The following is a 19,028-nucleotide window of genomic DNA, read 5'->3' as shown; positions in this document are numbered from 1 at the left end:
CCAAAAATATTCATGTAACTATTATTAATGCAGACAGCATGTAACTATTGTTATGACAATCAATATATCAGAAATAGTTTTACACTCATTTTCTATTGATAAATGAATAGATTACTCAACCAATTCCTTTTTGCTGTTAGCTATTTTTGTTTGTTTGACCATGTAATTTTCATTCCTATGAACTCTTTGAGTTTTTTTTGTTAAAGGGCAGGCTTTCTTGTAATACCATATATCACATCAGTAAAAGCGCTCATGCTAGTTAAGAGAGCAGGAAATTTTACAGCAAATGTACCACATTGGACATTAATTAAATGCTACAAGCTGCATGCAGCAATGCCACTTTGGACTACGTGTCACTGAGTGTTTGTGGATCTGAGGCAGCAGAAAAATCAGAGAGGCTAAGAAAAAGGTCAGACCCACCATTCGTTTCCTTTAACCTGCATTAGTTTTGAGACTTGTTACACTTCCAGGCTTATGACCGCAGGGAGGTTGCGTAAAGTGACTCCTCAAGGCCCCAAACCACATTCACGTGTCCTTGAATTGTTGTTAGGATACATGTGACCCCTATTGTCTTTGCGTTCATATTTCCCTGTCACAGTCACACAATCACGGGTCTGAACTAAATTCTATTTCCTTTACTGTATCATTGTGTTGGAGACAAACCCAAGAAACAAACACGAAGAAAGAATGTCACTGCAGTGTGGGATCATCACCTCCATCAAGCATGGTGCAGCTCATACTTTCAGGAAGGGAGTCATCACGAACGCACACACACACACGCACGCACGAACGCACGCACACACACACACACACACACACACACACACACACAGCTACGCATTGACGATGTGCATGTCTTAGCAGTGTTCTTCCCTTGATAGTGTGGCTCCTGTGACATTTAACCAGAGCAAAACAAATTCCACTCATGAGTGAGTTTCTAATACACACACAAAAATGTGTAAAATGATACCTGGAGTAATCAGAGTGTAAAACGTCTCCTGATAATAAATACAGGGAGGACTGAGGCAACAGAATAATATTTACTCACCGACTGGCTGGTTATATTTGTGCCTCTAAATGAGGTCATTTTGTTGCAAATAATGATGCGGCTTTACACAGTTTACTAGCGAATTTAAAAGGGGACTATTCCAAAGTATGACCCAGTAGGAATTGAGTGGTTTTAAAGAAATGGCCTCACTAAACCGCTGTTACTTTTACACGTCTGGGTCCATTTATATGAGCAGTCCCTGTTGTATAATTTCTCCCCTGTGTTAGCAATACTCGACCAGCTCCCTGTTTCCCCTCCTCTCGGTCCCCCGTAATCTCTTTCTCTTTCCTCCACACCATATGGGAGACAGATATGCAGTGTGTTTTGGAACGGAAAATTGATTATAAATAGATGATGTGAGGGATCCACGGTAATGATGGCGGAGAGTGCTCTGTCCCACAGCACAATGTCACCACAAGCTATCAGCTGCCCCGGTGCTGTGCTTTGATGCAACCTAGTACTTATTCTTATGCTCTGACACTGGTAAGCCTATATGCCTCCAGAGAGCTCGCCTGGGGGTCAACTAATGGGACCACTGCCATCCTCCCTCCCTACTTTGGAAAAGGGGAAATTTCTTTTTTTTCCTCTCCCTCTCTTTCTTTTTCCTGAGGACTTGGTTACAATAACTGCAGCTCCCACAAACACAGGCGGGATACAAGCCGGAGCTCTGGTCGCGTAAAGAGATGGAGGAAAGAAGTGTTAAGTAACCAGCCCGCATGTTCAGAGCCAACACAAACCTACTCACACCTTGGAATCTTTCAATTTGTCTGTAATGAATTGCAGTAGGAAGCAATTGCGTTGCTGATGTGCTGAGGGGGCTGAAATTGAAACCCATGCAGGGACAGTGGCATGCTCTCAAAGAGAATAGCGCCATATAGTCTTGCCTTTGAAGGGTTGAAGAAATGAAAACGAGGTACGATTGCTGAATCTCTCTCTCTCTCTCACTCACACACATATATATGGATTCTGAAGGCCACAGGAAATGGTTGTCAGGCTGAGCACGAAAGCCAGCAGATATGCTTCTACGTTAACGTGTCAAGTCACTATCCCGGCTCTTCTATGTACTCACAATAAAAAGTGAAAATACAATTGACAACAGCAGCAGCACCTAGTCCAGCAATTATGGAGACAACAAAACAGCTTTCAGGGAGAATTATAGATGTGCAACTGCAGCATAAAAAAGGCATAAAGCACACACACACACACACACACATATATATGTATATATATATATACACATATACCCCTCAGCTAAGTGACCCAGGTCAGTCGATATAGTAATACAGTCCTAATATTCTAACCTCTCCTCTTTTTTTTGCTGCATTAGTGCCCAGCTGAGTGGTGGTCAGCTCTGTTTGTTCTAACTGCAGGTGGCATCGGTGACATGCATTAGTCCCCCACCACCTCCATAACGGAGGAGCAAATGTGAGCTCCATGGAGCGCCGGGGGCCCAGACGTAACTGGATAAAGGCTGTTGGAGGGCCTCATCTGAGCCACAAGTGGAAACACAGGCTGAATCTAATAAGTGTTCAACCTGCAGCGATGTAGACTGTGTGAAAACAAAGGCTCTGAAAACCGACTTCTTTTTGCAGGTAATTTGGTCTCAGCTGGGTCTAAACTCCAGTTATTCTGTTACGTTCCCTCATGCTTCCTGTTCTGCACTCCATCTTGTGCTGTTTCAATACTTTTACAAGAGAAGACATTTGCTGACCTTACAAATGACATTTTCTGTACAATGATGTGCAGTCTGGATTGACATCTGATTTGAAATTAATAACATTGTGACATCTTGTTTTTCTGAAGCAAACCTCATTTTTATACTTTTTTGGCTTTCTCGCATGATAATAAACATCTTCTCTGGAAAGTACCAATAAAGTCTTGTTTAGCAAAGGAGGCAGAGAGGGGGATTGAGATTGGCAGAATCTTGTTGGCTCGCCGAACGTGTGGGTATCAGATAACGCCGTGCGTGTTTTATTGGGTGATGGACAAATAAAGAATAGCAGAACAACGTGTGGGAAGACAGACAGTGCTCTAAAAGCCTCTATTCATCCCTGAGTCATGTTTCACCAAGAGCTGCGGTGTCAGGTTGGACCCTGATCTCCTCCAGATGCCCTCACAGGAAAACAACATCCCCACCTGCACCGCCACAGAACAACAACACGACACCTAACCTCGATAGCGTAATTGATTTGCTTTTCCATTCTGTTGTTTGGACTCTGTTTGTATGTATTTGCTCATGTATCCTCTGTTTGGTTTCTTCTATCCTCACTTTCTAGTCTTGATCAAAACAGTGTCTCCTTCCACTCATTAGCTCTCGCTGTATATCTGCCTGTTCCTGTGAGATGGGAAGAACAAGGGAAATATATGCATAACCCTCCAGTGACATGCCGTCTCGTTTGATGTGGGATCCTCAAACAGATGCCCTGTCTCTCCAACAGTATTGGGGATATTAAAGTGCTGCGTAGCTCTGTCTCTCTGACTTCTTAATACAAACACATACACACTACATCATTTGCAAAAGCCAATTCCATTTCCTGTTTTAGAAGCTAACTTCACAGCTTTCCTCAGTTATTCAAAAAAATAAATCAAAACTGAGTCCAGGAAGTTTGAAGTAGGCAGAGGGTTGCTGGTGCAGTCATTATCCTGGAATGTGTTTATAATGTTTCAGATAAATCATTTAATCTACATGATGTCAAGTTGCCGGAGATTAAATGATCAACTGTAAATATTCAGTTTCTGCCCAAAAATATTTCACTTACAATCATGTAAAAGAGAAGAAATAGCAAAGCCTCACATTTGAGAAGCTGAAGCTCAGTAAATGCTTGAAAAATGTCTTAAAATAGTCACATCACATCTTAGGAAAGACACTTATTCACTTTCTTGTTGAGACTTAGCTGAAAAGGTCAATACCAGCCTTGTGTCTGCATGACAATTACTAAGCTACAGCCAGCAGCAGGTTCGCTTAACCTTGCATTAAGACTGGAAAGAACAAGCATTCTCAAAAAAAAAAAAAAAAAATCTCCCCACTAGTACCTCAAGAACTGGGCTAACCAGCTCCTGGTGGTATTTTCATATTTAACAGACAGGAGAGTGGTATCAATCTCGTCTAACTCTCAGCATGAAAGCCAAACATAAATGCTAATGTCAAGCTAATCTTTTAAGCAAGTAATCAATTAAAAAAAATCCACTTGTTGTCAGTAGGTGATTGATTTCTTCCATTAAAACTGTCCAAACATAACATCAAAAACTGCCCGACACAACCTTAACACTGTGATAAATTTCAAAGGCTTCCGGTGTCTCAGACGGGGATGTGCCTGTCCTTGTAAACCAAAACTGTAAATACACATAGATGAAATTTACAAGCCAATTGCATCTCTGGAGTAGAGTCAAACTTGTAAACAGCGAGGAGGAGGAGGGAGACGCAAAAGAAGAAAAGATAAGCAGGCCTTGAGTTATCTGGGCCAGTCAAACAGAGGTGTGGTCAGGGATGGACGGTGCGGCTCTTGCTCCGGGCCGGTTCTGTGACAGGGTCATGTTAAAGTGGAATGTGGCTGAGCTGGATACTCGCCAGAGGCTGTGTTGAGTCAAGAAAGCTTATTTTTCTTGAAACAAAGTGAAAACTTTGTGCCACCTGGGAGAGATTATTCCTCCCTGTTTCAATACAGTCAAGGTTATTTGAAAAAAATTGGGGTTTTGAAGCATGTGAAAATATCCAATAGCCACTAGGCACACATCCTTTTTTTTTTTAAAGGTGTGCTATTTTGATCAAATTCAACAAACATAATGAGAGACTGAGCTTTAACATACTGCATTACTAGACAAACAATTACCCAGCAATTACTGTGAAGCTTTTGAGATAGAGGGGAATGCATCACTCAGCAGACAGCTGACAACATGCGCTAACTCAGCAATATGCAAAACAGGAAAATAATGGTGTAGGGTGCCAGGCGTGAACAACGTCCATTCCACAAATGGACATACAATAAACAAGGACAAGGCAATACATAGACAGGGAAAACCAATTTGCGTAGACAGGCGAAAAGGAGCACGAAAAAACAAAAAGACATGTCCAAAGAGAAATGAACATGCACACACATATCAACACTCTCCAGAGAGCGCTGTCAAAGCCTGGACATCAACTGAGCCTGTCTGACTGCGGGCAAGATGGCTACTGAAGTCCCAGCCTGGATAGGCACTTTCAGAGCTGTTAATACTGGGAATGAATCATGTATCAGCTGGTATTAAAGCAGTACATATAAAGAAAATGATTAAATTTGTTCCCATATGAAAGGACAATTTCATTTCATGATATTATGCTGTGGTTTTTATTGTGGGTAAGAAAGTTTAATAAAGAAAATCTTTAAGGTGAGCAATAACAGGATGTCCAGGGAGTTGCATAATGTCTGGGTAGTGCATGTTTTAGTGTGGAAGCGTAGTATTGTGTTGACTAGACCTATGATCCGACCCGCATCACTGAGTCATAAGTTTGGGTATAGAAACAACAAAACTGAGGGATGATGTCACAATATCTGGTGGAAATAGAAGAGGGTGAAGAAAAGCTCAAAGACAGACACACAGAGGAAATAAAATAAAGGAATTAAAGGGTAAACACAGGCATTAGGTTTTCCTAAGACTGGCAACCTAAATCAAAGTTTTGGCATATCCAGATTGGAATCAGATTGCTTTTATCAAGTGTGGATAGCAAGAAACAATGGAGAAGTCATGCTGTAGGTGATTGGAAATCTGATTCAAATCAGATTTGAAATGACTTAGCCATAGCCACTCAAATCAGATTTCAAACTGTCCTTTACGTCACGCATAGAGCATAACACAGAACACATGATGGTGACATCACATCTGGCTACGAACATGGTAGAAACACTCACTCCTTTACCTGAATACCAGCTCACAATTACATTACCACATCTAAGTAAAAACCAGCAAAATGTACCTAAAGGTAAAAATTAGAAGTCCTGGTTCTGCATGCAAGCAGCATTTTACTATCACATTTCTATTTTATATATAATGTGGTTTAATCCAGTGTTTATATTTATCTTGTGGCCAAAGGACACGCATTAGCAATCACTGTTAAATATTACCCTACTTTGGGTTAATACAGGATTGACGCTATACTGTAATAACATTACAAAGTATCAGTGGGTTGTTTTGACTACCCACTGTGTCAGACATGGCTAAGCTCAGGTTTTACCTTAAAGTCACACTGAAACAGAAGTTACAGCAGCTTTATGCTTCAAGTAACGTGACAGATTTTATCAATCTGACTCAGTTTAACGGGATCTCAGGCTCAAAATGCTTTTTTTCACTCATATTAAACAGCTATCTTTAAAACACTCACAACCGTATATTCTGTCAACAGTGAGCATATGAGTGAAACCTAAGTTTTATAAGGGACAGAGGAGATTATGGGTCAGAATAACCCATTGTCTTGTTACCTTTATACCCATGGTACTATGAGCTGGGCCAATTCTAAGTTTGGTGTTTATATGGAAATGGGTAAAATAAAGTTCTGCTGTATACATTTATATTCGTTTTACATTCATTTCAGTTATTAAATGAAACCATGTGAGACGGTTTTAGAGGAAAACGCTCTTTGTTGAAACTGCTAACAACTCACAGACACGTAAAACATGACAAAGAGTTTTAGTTTTAGCCATTTAGACAGTGCTTTAATGTAAGGGGCACATGCCAAAAAAAAAGCTATATCTGTCAAATAAAAGCAGGAAGGTTAAAAGGACAGTAGCCTATTTCCCACTGAAATATAGGGAAGTAGAACTAGGATGTAGCAAAAAAACTGAAAAATACCAGTAAGTACATTAAAATTACAGTATAGCACTTACATAATGTACTTGAATACCTTCCATCACATGAAATCACTGCTGAATGTCTTGATGCTGCCTGCACTGTCACTGTTGCTGCAGTGTGAACGTCTGAGAGAGTACATTCTTCATCTAATCTGCATCTTGCTGTTTTGGTTTAATTCTCGAAAGTCAGTGTACGTGCAGCAGTGTTGTTACCACAGAAACTAATGCTGATGGCTTTACAATGCCTGAACACCAAATGCAACATTGCTTGTAAATGACAACAACGATTTCAGCCCTAAAGATTAACTCTGAGCAACAAATTGAGTTTTTATGAGGTGTGAACATAAAATCTAAGATAAGGGCGGGGAGGAGGAGGTGGGGGTGGAACACAAAAATGCCTCATCCTGGTAAAAGTTCAGTGTGGTTGGAGCGGAAAATCAGGGAGCAGGGCTCTGTGCTGTGCGCTGTACGCCTGCTGGCAGCCGTTTTGCCTGGCTTTCGCAGATGCTTTTTTGGCTCCTTTCTGAAGGCTCCAAAGCAAACAAGAATGACCCTGCTTACAGGCTGTAAAACTTGTGTGTCGCCCTACTTAATCATGCACCTCACTACAAATTATGAAAGTAATTTTAAATTATGATCTTGCATATGCTTTTTAAAGAATTAAAAAAAAGGTTGTTTTTTTTTTCTTTTTAATTTTTACTTCTCTCTTTTTTGCACATGCATAGTGGGTCAAGACCTGTGAGGAAGCCCTCATAGGCTTTTCATGGAGTCTGCACTCAGGAATGAATTGGGCACCACCTCTGAACGCCATACCGAGTTCCAGCTAATACATCCATAGTCCAAATATGGCAAGAGCAAAACTAAAAGCAGCGACTAACCCTATAAACTGAGGCCTCTATACACTACTCTGAATCCAATCACGCCACTGCATAACTAACATACAGAGTCATGGAGCAACGTAATGAGCGCTCAAATCACAGATGGGACTAAGCTTGGTTACTAAAATAATGATTAACATCAGCTCCCAGCTGGATAAGTGCCTGTGTAGGAACTGAAATGATGCTACAAATTATTTTCAGTGCCCAATCGCACAGATATTGCATCAATCCAATGACAGTAACCACAAAAATCACACCACCTGCAGAACATTAATGCAGGGGGAACTATCACAGCAGCATTCTAAATAAAAACTACATTTCTTCTTTTTGCCTATGACAGTGTTTGACTGATTGTATTTAATTTACAATCTAACACTTATATTCTAAAGCAAACTTTACTTCAAACCGGTCCAATTACATGCCAGTGTGATACTGTAATTTACTATTTACAGTGTGGCAGCTCTTTACCATACATAGAAGGGCACAGGGGCCTGATTAAAATGGCTGTTTTGAATGTTTATGGGTCTTCTTCCCACTTGAGTGGCTTGAATTGCAGGGTGTTTTAGAACATTGTCACTGCCGCAATCAAAACGGTGATTTTCTTTTTATACGCCTCGGTAAAGAGCAATCAAAGGTGCCGGCAAATGTTGACCAATTCATATGAACAAAATATGTCACCTCTGATGCTGAGATGCATTTACAGTAACACAGTGAAATCTCAATGTACTTGCCAAAGCAGGCATGCTGGAAGTTAAAGTTAGGCAAAAGGTTTTTTTTTTTTTTTTTTACCCACATTTAACTCTGGTCATGTTTTAGACATCAAGGCAATTTTCTTTTCTGTGGTAGCCCCACAGAGACAGGGGGCAATGGTTATGAGTGTTAAAAAAAAAACAACAAAAAAACAGCTACAGGTCAGATTCATCATGGGTGGTGCTTCATTGCTCCTTTTGACACAAGATACTTGTAGCGAGGCCACTGAGGCAGCTTCATGACTTTTACATCAGTCTTCATGTTATTCTAATCATATGTCTAAGCCATTGACTACAATCCAATGACTGGACCTCAAAAGTCCAGGTATTACATTCGCAGCATTCTTTCTGAACTACAGAGTTATGTGTTTATTTTAAAGGGCGTCCAAGGCCTGCTGGCAGAATTTAGGTTGACTTGCAGATGTATATACAAGGTTGTTTTTTATAGACACTTAACTCCAATTAACCTTCATTCTCCAATTTGCCTATAATCACATTATCCTCTGGTAGTTGACTCCATTTTTCTTTCATCCAAAAGAGGCCGTGTCCTCCTGCTACATGCCCAGAGAATGGTCAGGCAGAGCAAGAACAAGCTTCTCCTTGTACTGGATCTCCCAGTTGGCCAGAGAACCAGTCTATGGTCTGCTCTCTCCTGCCCCGTCTTTCTCCCCCTCCTCTTAATGCTCTCCTCATGCTCTCTTTTTAGCCCTCTTCCTTCTGCTCCCTCACTGCATATCTGAGATCTGCCCTCAGGCCATGTCCAGAGCCAGACAACGTCTGATTCATGCCTTCAGTGGGCTGCTGCAGTCAGCTGACTCTATAGTACTATAGGCTTGGGCTTGTTGAGGATTGACTCAGTATTCCGCCAGGATATTGATCAGTTCTATTGTAGTGTAAGAATGCTTAAAGAAGACAGAAATATTAAAGAAGTTTTATAATTAAAGACAAATTCCATCAAAAATGGGCCCAACTGTATTTTCTTCCTAAGACATCAAACGTCATTGTTTTTATAATCCATGTCTGATATACTCAGACATGATGGGAGTGATTGTTACTGTCAAAATAATGTCAAATGCTTTTAATATTCACTACTAAGTGACTTAAAACAGAAAGTTTGAACAGAGGCATGAATGTGCTGCAATGTACAAAAACACATTCCAGCTGTCAGATATGTTCATTCATGTACTTCCATATAAAACCATTTCTGACTACCAGCCTGTCCCCTAAAGCTATTATAGGTGAAACAGCTCACTTTCAGCACTTGAACCTCTCTGCTCCAAAAGGTACATGTTGAGCTGTCACCCACTCTGACACATGTGACATATTTCCAGAACGGATGTATCAATGGCATGGCATGAAACTTGTAGTGAGTTTCAAAGATTTAGAAATGTCACCTCAGTGAGGCTCATATTTTACACTTCTTCTTCTACATTTATCTGAAAGGTGGAAAAATATTAGCTGATTTTATAAATGAGTGCTGCAGCTATTCTTTCCCCTGTTCATTAATGTGACAATTACTGCTCTGATTAATCATTTGGTCTAATAAATGTTTGCAGTAGTGAAAAACATTTCACTTTCTGGAGTGCATGTGTTTAAATGTCTTGCCCTCTTTGAGTAACAGCCCAAAATCTAAAAACCACCAGTTTACAGCAATATAAATAAGAACAAAGAAAAGCAGCTAGCTGGCATTTCTGCTCGGAAAAAATTAGCACTATCCAGGAGTATCCAAAAGTATTTAAAATAGGTCCACCATGACCAGTTACAACATGCCACTTACTTATTAGTCCATCAGTAGTATTAACCTAATAATAATAATAATAATAATAATAAAATTGAATATAACAATAGAAAACTCTTTAAATGCAGAATCTGTCTGATAATGAAGAGTTAGTAAAAGTAAGTAAAGAAGGAAAAAGTACTGATTATATGTTGGTGTGAGGCTTTAGTAAGTAAATCACAAGTAAACTTGCAGCTACAATAATCTGTCTGCACATTACACCACCACTGCTGACCTGAGCTGGTGTCGTAAGTAACTCTACAAAACATGGGAGTCATCCATCCATTATCTATACCTGCTTATTCCTAAAATGAAAATCACTATGTCTTTTTTATTTTATTTTTTTGATTTATTTTTTAATTAGCAGTGTTTAAGTTGTTTCAGTTTCACTTACATTCTACTTAACCATTAACTTAACTATCTTAAGTGCTGTTAATATGTAATTACTTTAATTTTTTATCCATGAGGGTTGGCAGTTTATTTAAAATATTTATCGTCTTGGCCTACTATTTAAATAATTTATTACTTTTAGCTAACTATTTTATCGTGTTCTGTTCTCACTTGCTAACCAGCTTCATTCAGTCCCCGTGACTGGTCGTAGCTTTATAACCTTCACATCGGTGGAAATGAATATATGTGGAACATGGTGGTGTTCAATGAAAGTGAGCAATGAGGACGTATGCTGGAAACCATGCTTACTTTTAGTGCACTATAGCACCAATCCTAGTCTTTTATTTTGTATGGTCACTATTATGGGTCACTGTGGATTTTAAATCTTTTCAATAACTGAATTTTTAGCATAGGCTGCAGCAAATAACCATGAAACTGCTGTCAAATACTGAATAACTGGATTTATTAAAAAAACAAAATGTTAGAGGTTATATGTTGATGCTGGTGTGTGCTGTTAGTTAGAATGTTTACTCATTAATCACATCCACTGGCAGTCATGGTGAGAGATTTGGCCTAAGTAAGACCTGTGAATAAACTTAATGTGTAAATTAAGTGCATTCTGGGCATTTTCACCTGGTAAAAAAAATATAATATTATTTTTTTGAAAGCAATCTTTTGATCATAGAGACGTCATTATTTCCCAAGAAGTGTGGTGTGTTTACCTGTGAGGAGCAATGGAGCACTTCACACCCATTTAAATAATGAGACCATTGCAAAAGATGTTAGAGATAATCGTTAGTGTTTCACCTCAGACATTTTTAAAGTTATCGCAGGAAAAGGCTCACAATTATTTTAAATTGCTTTGTGTTAGCAATGGAAGAGCAGATGGCAGATTTCAGAGTGTAAACTGGCCCTTACACTGTTCTGAATTTTTAAAACAACCCCGGGGAGAGGATGTGAATGCTCTTTTATTATGCTTTTTAAAAAAAAAATGTGTACTCAACCTTTTATTTAGTGTCTCCTGTAGGGCACCCATTAAAATCATCAGCCGTGTTTAAAAGTTTGCTTCAGAGGGATTTGTCACCCCAGAGGTTGACAAGACAAGTGCACGAGGTCAGGGAGAGACACAGTGAACAACAGGCAGTGAACTAGAAAGAAACATGGCAGCTATGAATAATGCATGGATGAAAGGTTTAGCTAATGGTACTGTTAAAACTTTGAAAAGTTCATCACTGCTTTCAGCTGGAGACGCTCGTGGCTAAAAAAGCCCCTTTCTCTAGCTTACTGCAGTCATCCTCCAAACTAAGCTTGAGAGAGGAGCTGATTGGTTTAATTACCTTTGCAGTGATTAAGCATCTTAATGGTGCTCATCACAATGTGAGACATGAATCATAATGATTCTGAGAAGGAGCTTTGGTGGGTAGAGATATGTTGTTTTTTTCTCACTTATTAATATTTTAACACACAAAACAAACAGCACAATCCATAAAATTATGCACATACACACACACATAGGCAAGCAAGTTAAAGAGAAGCACTTACTATCTCTGGACACTTGGTGGTCACGTTGGGGTCAGGGAAGAACTGAGACAGCAGAGAGGGTGACCCCACAGCGTTACACTCACAGCCCGGCCCAGATCCCAGACATGGGGACGAGACCGATGGTCTTGTTAACTCGCTGCAGTGTGTCAAGAGGAAACTGCAAGCACCGCTCAGTCAGGCCGCTGAGAGACAGCGAGGAAAGGAAAACAAGACAGACAATAGCAATGAGAATTCAAAGACCAGCAGTTTCTCCTTCCTCTTCCCCTCGCCTTCTTCTCTGGTGTAACTTAAGAGCGCAGCCGAGCAGACGCACGGAACCAGTTCCAGACCTGTCCTGCACCAGCGGCTGCCTCCCCCCCCCCCCTTTCTCGCTCGGCTTTCTTTTCTCTCTCCTTCTCTCTTTTCTTTCCCTGTCCTCTCTCTGCTTTTTGGTATCATTTAACTCTTGATTCGGTGGCCCGGCGATGAGCTCAGCACAGGCTCAGGTTTCAGTGCCTTTGCAGGAATGTGAGGGCAGCCGCTCAGAGAGGCAGAGGTGCCGGGGAGGTCAGAGGCTACTGGGGTAGTGTGGAGGCACAGAGAGGCGAGAGGTGTCTGTCATCTGGGGGAGTTCCAGAGGAGGGATATGTGAGGGGCCTGGAGTGCTGAGAACAAAACGGGAGTTACAGGGGTCACAGATTACGGATGTTGTGGGGCCGGGCAACATTTGACAGCTCTTGAGGCTATGGACTCGGGGACACTCAGTACATTTACACGCTCAAACACACACACAACCTTTCCTAAGTGCCAGATTTATTGCTCACTTACTGGGACGTTTACCTTAGGGAGACAAACCTTTTTTTTCTCCTTTTGTGGAGCTGCTTTTTTGTCTTTTCCCAGTCTTTGGTTAGAGATATGAAAAACACATTACTAAGAGGGTGACTGAAATCACAGGAATAATAACACTTTTATTTTCACAAGACTTTCAGTAGCTACAGATTGTGACAAAGTACGACACAAAAATGCAATAAAATGGAATTTAATTATATTTCATTAGAAGCCGTTAAAACATAAAAAGTACATAAAGTAGCCTAAGTGACAGATAAAGAACAGAAAATAATGAGGACACGTTCAAAATTCACAAGTATTATGGGCGCTGCTCAAATGAGAACTCTTCAATGGAGTTTATCAAATGGATTTTAATTGAAAAACCTATAAATTATGTTTAAAATGCTTTTTAAGAAAAAGTCTGTTGACTTTTATGACAGTGCAGTTGGCACCCTCACCTTTTAAAGCACAACACAGCCTGCTAGTTAATGTTGACAACCTGTGGTAGTGCAGCAGAGCTGTGCGGAGCAGTGCTAATTTCCTCTAAAGGCAAGCCTGACAACACGAGCCGATTACAAAAAGAAATGATGCCTTTTGAAGATGCCGTTGTCAAACCGAGCTCTCCTCTGCAACAAAAAGAACCTGCAGCTGATTGAAGTAGTGCAGCATTTGTTTGTTTATTGTTTTCATAGTTGACTTTCTACAGTTTACTTCTCCTCTCTTCTGCAGACCGGACTGGCTTTGAACTGCAGCTCTGCCCGGCCCAGCGCCGGGCTCCAGCCGTTGGGAATGTGTGGTCTTTATTAAGGAGAGGAAGTGTGCGAATGAGCACTGCAGGCCCAACATCTCAGGAATCTTGATCCTTTCTCCCCTTGTGGCACTTCTCACGAGCGGGGCCAGCTAATCGCTTACACTGATAACAGGGTTCTGTTTGAGGCCCAGGTTCTTGGAAAAAGAGGCTGGGGGTGGTGGAGACAGCGCAGCAATCTTCCCCCTCTGTAGGGGGATTGTATAGCATGCCGGGGAGTAGGCTTGCATACTGTTTGTGCAGATGAGTGTCGGAGCGGGCACACCCTCTGCGGCCTGTTCCCATGGGAACAGCAGTGATAGCAAACAGCTTGTTTCTGTGTATTTTGGCAATGTTGCCACTGCTGGAATACTGACAAGCACTGGGGAGGTCTGATATGCAAAAACACTGCCAGGTAGGCCTTATGTGAAAGGAATGTTTTCCCTTTGACTTTCTCATCTGTGTTTTTGCATTCACACTGAGTTATTTGGTCATACAGCTTCAGGAGAGTTAAGAGTTTTTCAGTGCCCGATGTTGATCAAATGGAGTTTATGTTTCAGAGCTCGCTCCATGCCACAAGTTGACAGGCTGAACTTGTTCTTGAGGGTTCACAATCCTCAGGTGGTTCATGAGATCCGTTTTAGTCAAATGACTTCAGGTTAGTGTTACACGTCTCTACACGCTTGGCTGACAGACGCTCGGCTTTGGTTTTCACCTTTCTGGGTCTCAAAGGGAATTCCACACTACATAAACAGGAAAATACGTTCCCCCCCCCCCATAAAATCTCAAATGATAACATCGCTCTATGGCTTGGCTAACTTCATTAGCATATTTGTAATTGTAAACCTCTTATCCCCGTTTAAGAAATCTCATGTAGGAGGGTGAAACAGCGAAGCTTTGGGACTTCTAATAGCAGTGGACTGACTGCTGAAGTTATGAACAGTCTATTTTACAAATAAATGCCACACAGTACAATTGGAAGCAAAAATGTATGAAATCACTAAGCAGTCATTCATTTAAAGAAGTCAATCTCAAACTGTGGTGAAAACAAAAATATTCTCGTGCAGCTTTATGAAAACAAATAAAAGATTAATGTTAGGCAAACAAAATCAATCGCCATCTGTGTCCGGGAACAAAGAACAAACGTTCCCCGCTGACCTTTATAGATCAAAGAGAACTCTGAACTTGTATTTTTTTTAATGTTTTTTATTTTCATAAATTTTGGACACACACACAGTGCAGGGAGAGCTAAAAATTAAATTAAAATCTACTTTTATTGTGCAAACGACTACCTCACTTTATGATGTTTGGATTCCTAGATGAAAACATACTTCAGGCAACCCTTCACCAGGCTTCTTGCTGAGAGCGAGAGCGCGGGCAAGCTGCAGGGAGAGCAAATGCCTCTCCTCTCCTGCCGCCCTCTCGCCTGGGATGGTGGGGTAATTACATCATTTGGAAATGGAATGAAAGCACTTTACAAGCGAAAGTAAGTGAAATGCTTTATTGCTCGCAGAATTGCCAATTAAAAAACAGCACCTGGAACGCAGAAGCTCAACTAAAACAGCCGTCTCCCCAGCGACAGGCCTGAAAGCAGTCGGTCCCCCTGCTCCACAGAGGCCCCTAGAGAATGTTTTTCTTTCCATCTCTTTTCCCTCGTTTTACCCCACTTTTTATTTGTGAAAAGTTGCCGACAATGCACCTTCACATTAGCTTACATAGCCCATAAGTCACCGAAGCCTGACGTGCTCTTAAATGTATTAATAAAGCCCATTTCCTGGGTAAAGCATATGGCACAGCTACAATGTAAACCTGCTCAGGGCACGCTACCGAAAAAGAAAACAGTGGTGATTCTCTCCAGCACCCAGTCTGCGCTACACTAGTTACCACCCGTCCAACACACACACAAACACACACACACACACACACACACACACTAGTGCAGTCCTGTCCCAGATGTGTTCTGTGCTTTGGTCTCTTTCCCCCAAGAGAGAAAAGCAGACCAAACTGAACAAACAGAAAGTTGGAGAAAAGAGAAAAATGTCTTTCATATTCTGCCACTGCTTCTCCAGAACACCCACTGACCACTGTCAATGGGAGAATTGTCTCATAATATCCTGTGGTATTTGTAATTGTACATCTGTTAGGATGAATAAAAAGGTTCAAGGCCCCTCCAAGACTAGAGGTCTACAGCCATGCAAGCAGCTGTGAAGCCATACTTATTCACAGACGTGCTATGACCTAAATGCTAGAATATTTGCTAAATAAACATTAGTTTATATGTCAGCACTATTTTTAGCACTAAACAAAAAGAGCTGAGTGCACTAATTGTGCAGGATTATGAAATAAAGCATTTGTTCTAATTAAAAATTAGATCTGCTGATGATGATGATGAGTGGTGGTGACATGATTATGTGTTACACATTTCATTGCAATCTACCAAATAATTATTGAAATTTGCAGTAAAATAAATATGTCAAACCTATGGAGGAGCTAGAAAAAAGTCACAGGATCAAAACAGATCCATCATCTGGGTACGACAGTAATCGACACAGAGCCATCCCAAGGTTCATGCTGTTAGCACAGTGTGATAAGGAAAAAAACACTCCATTAACTTTTTTACTTCAAAACCACAATCTGTGTTTGTTGCCTCCCTTCATCCTTTGCCCAAACAGTAGCTGACTGACAAATTTGCCACACCCCTACTCCTGGAGTTCCCACTCTGCCCCACCACAGGCTGTCACACCCACAGAATAGATTCACATCTGCTCACGCTGCCATGACGACACCAGTGACAACAATGCTGACAGGCGGTACCATGGCGACAGCAGTCATAAGCTCACATTTGTGGTGTCAGAAAGGAGGCCTTATTTACTTTGCAAATTTCTTTACAAGCAGCATTGGTTTATTACTTTTGAGCCTGACTGACACAGCCTTATGGAAAATAAATTGGCAGAACCACGCTTGATGCATGGCATATCACTTATGATACTGGTTTTCTCCCTTAGGAGAAAAATGAAAGGAGCTAGATACTTGACGATAAACTGCATTGTCACAAATGAGAGTGAAAGGGATGAGTAAAACCCTGAACAGGGCTCGTAGCCCCTTTGTAGTCCTAGGGTAGCTTGCAAATTGTGAGCTGGCAGCCACAGATAATGTGCCTCTCATGTCCAAATAATGACTGCTGTGCTTTGCACATCCTTACAAGTTTCTTGGCTACACAATTTACCAAGTCTAATGTTATCACTTGTTAGGCTTGCATAGATTTCAGCGGTGTATAAAAAAGCATAGTGTCGTGTTTCCTCTTTGTGCATTTTGTTTCATTAAATATTGCTGGGGGAAGAAGTAAGCTCTTTCATGCATGGTTTACGTCAAAGTATTTGTACAGTGACTGGTTAAAGGCAATTCCTGTGCCTGGCGTTATAATTGTGGGAAGAGAAGTCTCAAAGAATTGTAAGAGGAGCTTATCTTTTGATGAAACATAAGGACTCTATTGCCTAAATCCTTCTGGATGACACATAAGCAGATAAAGCTAGAATCTGAGTGAAATAAAAAGTGAGTTTAAGTGAGTGCAGGCCCACTATACATATTTTATTCATACATAACCAGATGAATGAATGGATGGATGAAAATTTGAGTCCTGAGTCAAATGAGAAAAAAACAACAACATAAAGCAACTGAAGTCTGCTCAGTTCTTTCAAGTGCAACATACGTGCTGATAAATGCAAGGCAGAACTGTGCAAATGTTATGCTAAAGTTAACAGCGTTTACATCTGAAATCAGCCGAAATTTTTGCAAATGTCAAGTGACAGAGTGACAAAATGATGAGGTTGCATCCATCTGTTAGAGCTAAAGTTTCTCGTGGCCGCTCAGTAAAATCTTCCTGAAGTCCTCTGTAACCACAGTAAAATCTTCCACGTGATCTTCTCTTATCGGAAACAGAAAAAAAACTGAAGTAACCCCAGCCCCATAATGTCTCGATACATTACCCCTGTGCTCTGAGTGCACCTGGCACTAATGCCCCACCTGTAGCGCTGCAGCTTGTGCCAGCATATCTGACTCAGGAGTAATATCCATTCTGACTTGCTGAAATATTCATTGGCACACCTTGGGTGCAGCAGAGGTGTATAGTGTGTCAAATAAGGATATAGCAGCAGTGTTCACCTAACCCCTTCGAAATGCAGGCTAATCGCAGTCGTAAAACGGAGCCTAGACCGTTATCACTCCACATGAAATTCAGGAGAAAAATACCTTTCAAGGCATTTATGGTTTAATAATTGCTTTTAGCAATAAATGGATAGTTCATTTAAATACACGCCAGTAGTAGAAATAGAATTGGTGTCTAACTATCCTCTACTGCACAAATTTTTCCCCTGTCTACCACTTATTTCCTCACTTCCATTTAAGCATTATATGAAAATTGCTCTAACAAAACCCACTGAATTGTATATTCAGTTTTATATGAGAGAATATTACTTGCCATGCAGGAAATTAAGCTAAGTTATGTTGATCTTGAGTCAATCACTTATTGTATGTTTGTCTCACGCATATACAAATGCAAGCCTAAAGTTTATATGTTAAGTTTCTTTGATGCGTTTATTTGTTTCAAGTTTAAAGTCTCCTCATGCCTGATGTTTCTGTCTGTGGCCAATTTCCTCCCTTCGCTGACAAGTGACACTTTTTTATCGTCGTCGATTTTTCCACCTCAGCCACCAAGCGTAAAAGGTTTTTTGCAATGTGTCTAAGAGGACGTGTAAGAAGAAACGTTGCCATCGATGTATATAAGTCAGGTAACAGAAGCTTATGTTTGTTTGTACAATCATTTCATAGGCATATTTTGTGTTATATGCTGTGTGATGATAAAATTAGACTTTCCTCTGAAATCTTAAAACACAGAGAAATGTATCAAAGTGGCTCAGAGTCTGATTTGTCACAGTGCCATCTGGAGACTACTCACCATCCACCTGGTGTGTCCTGTCCAAATGTTTATCTCTTTCTTCATTTGTTCAGCTGTCTTGTCATCTCTGCAGATGCACACACAGACAACACATGGAGTACACAGAGCACATAATTTGCAAGGAGAGAGAGGAATTCTAACACACAGCAGGTTGCATTATTGGGCAAAACATAAAGGCTGAGGCATCATGTAAGGCATAGGGTGACGCTTCAGAGATGCTGGATGATTTACATTTGAGAAAAACAACTTTACAGGAAACTCAACTTTCATGTGG

At 40.7% G+C, this 19,028-nt stretch overlaps 1 protein-coding gene across 2 annotated transcripts in view; it reads right to left on the bottom strand.

Moving 5' to 3' along the window:
- The window catches only part of flrt2 (fibronectin leucine rich transmembrane protein 2), a 53,229-nt gene that overhangs the window by 26,002 nt on the left and 8,199 nt on the right, over positions 1-19,028 (bottom strand). For both annotated transcript variants that reach the window (XM_026318543.1, XM_026318542.1), the window contains 2 exons: positions 18,755-18,821; positions 12,207-12,388 (listed from right to left, as the gene is read on the bottom strand). The gene's annotated coding sequence lies outside the window, so the exon portion shown is untranslated. The remainder of the gene's footprint in view (positions 1-12,206; positions 12,389-18,754; positions 18,822-19,028) is intronic.

The sequence above is a fragment of the Mastacembelus armatus genome, chromosome 24 (genome assembly GCF_900324485.2).
Source record: "Mastacembelus armatus chromosome 24, fMasArm1.2, whole genome shotgun sequence".
NCBI classification, from domain to species: domain Eukaryota; kingdom Metazoa; phylum Chordata; class Actinopteri; order Synbranchiformes; family Mastacembelidae; genus Mastacembelus; species Mastacembelus armatus.
Note: the sequence above shows the minus strand (reverse complement) of the source record. Positions and strands in the feature narration are given on the sequence as shown.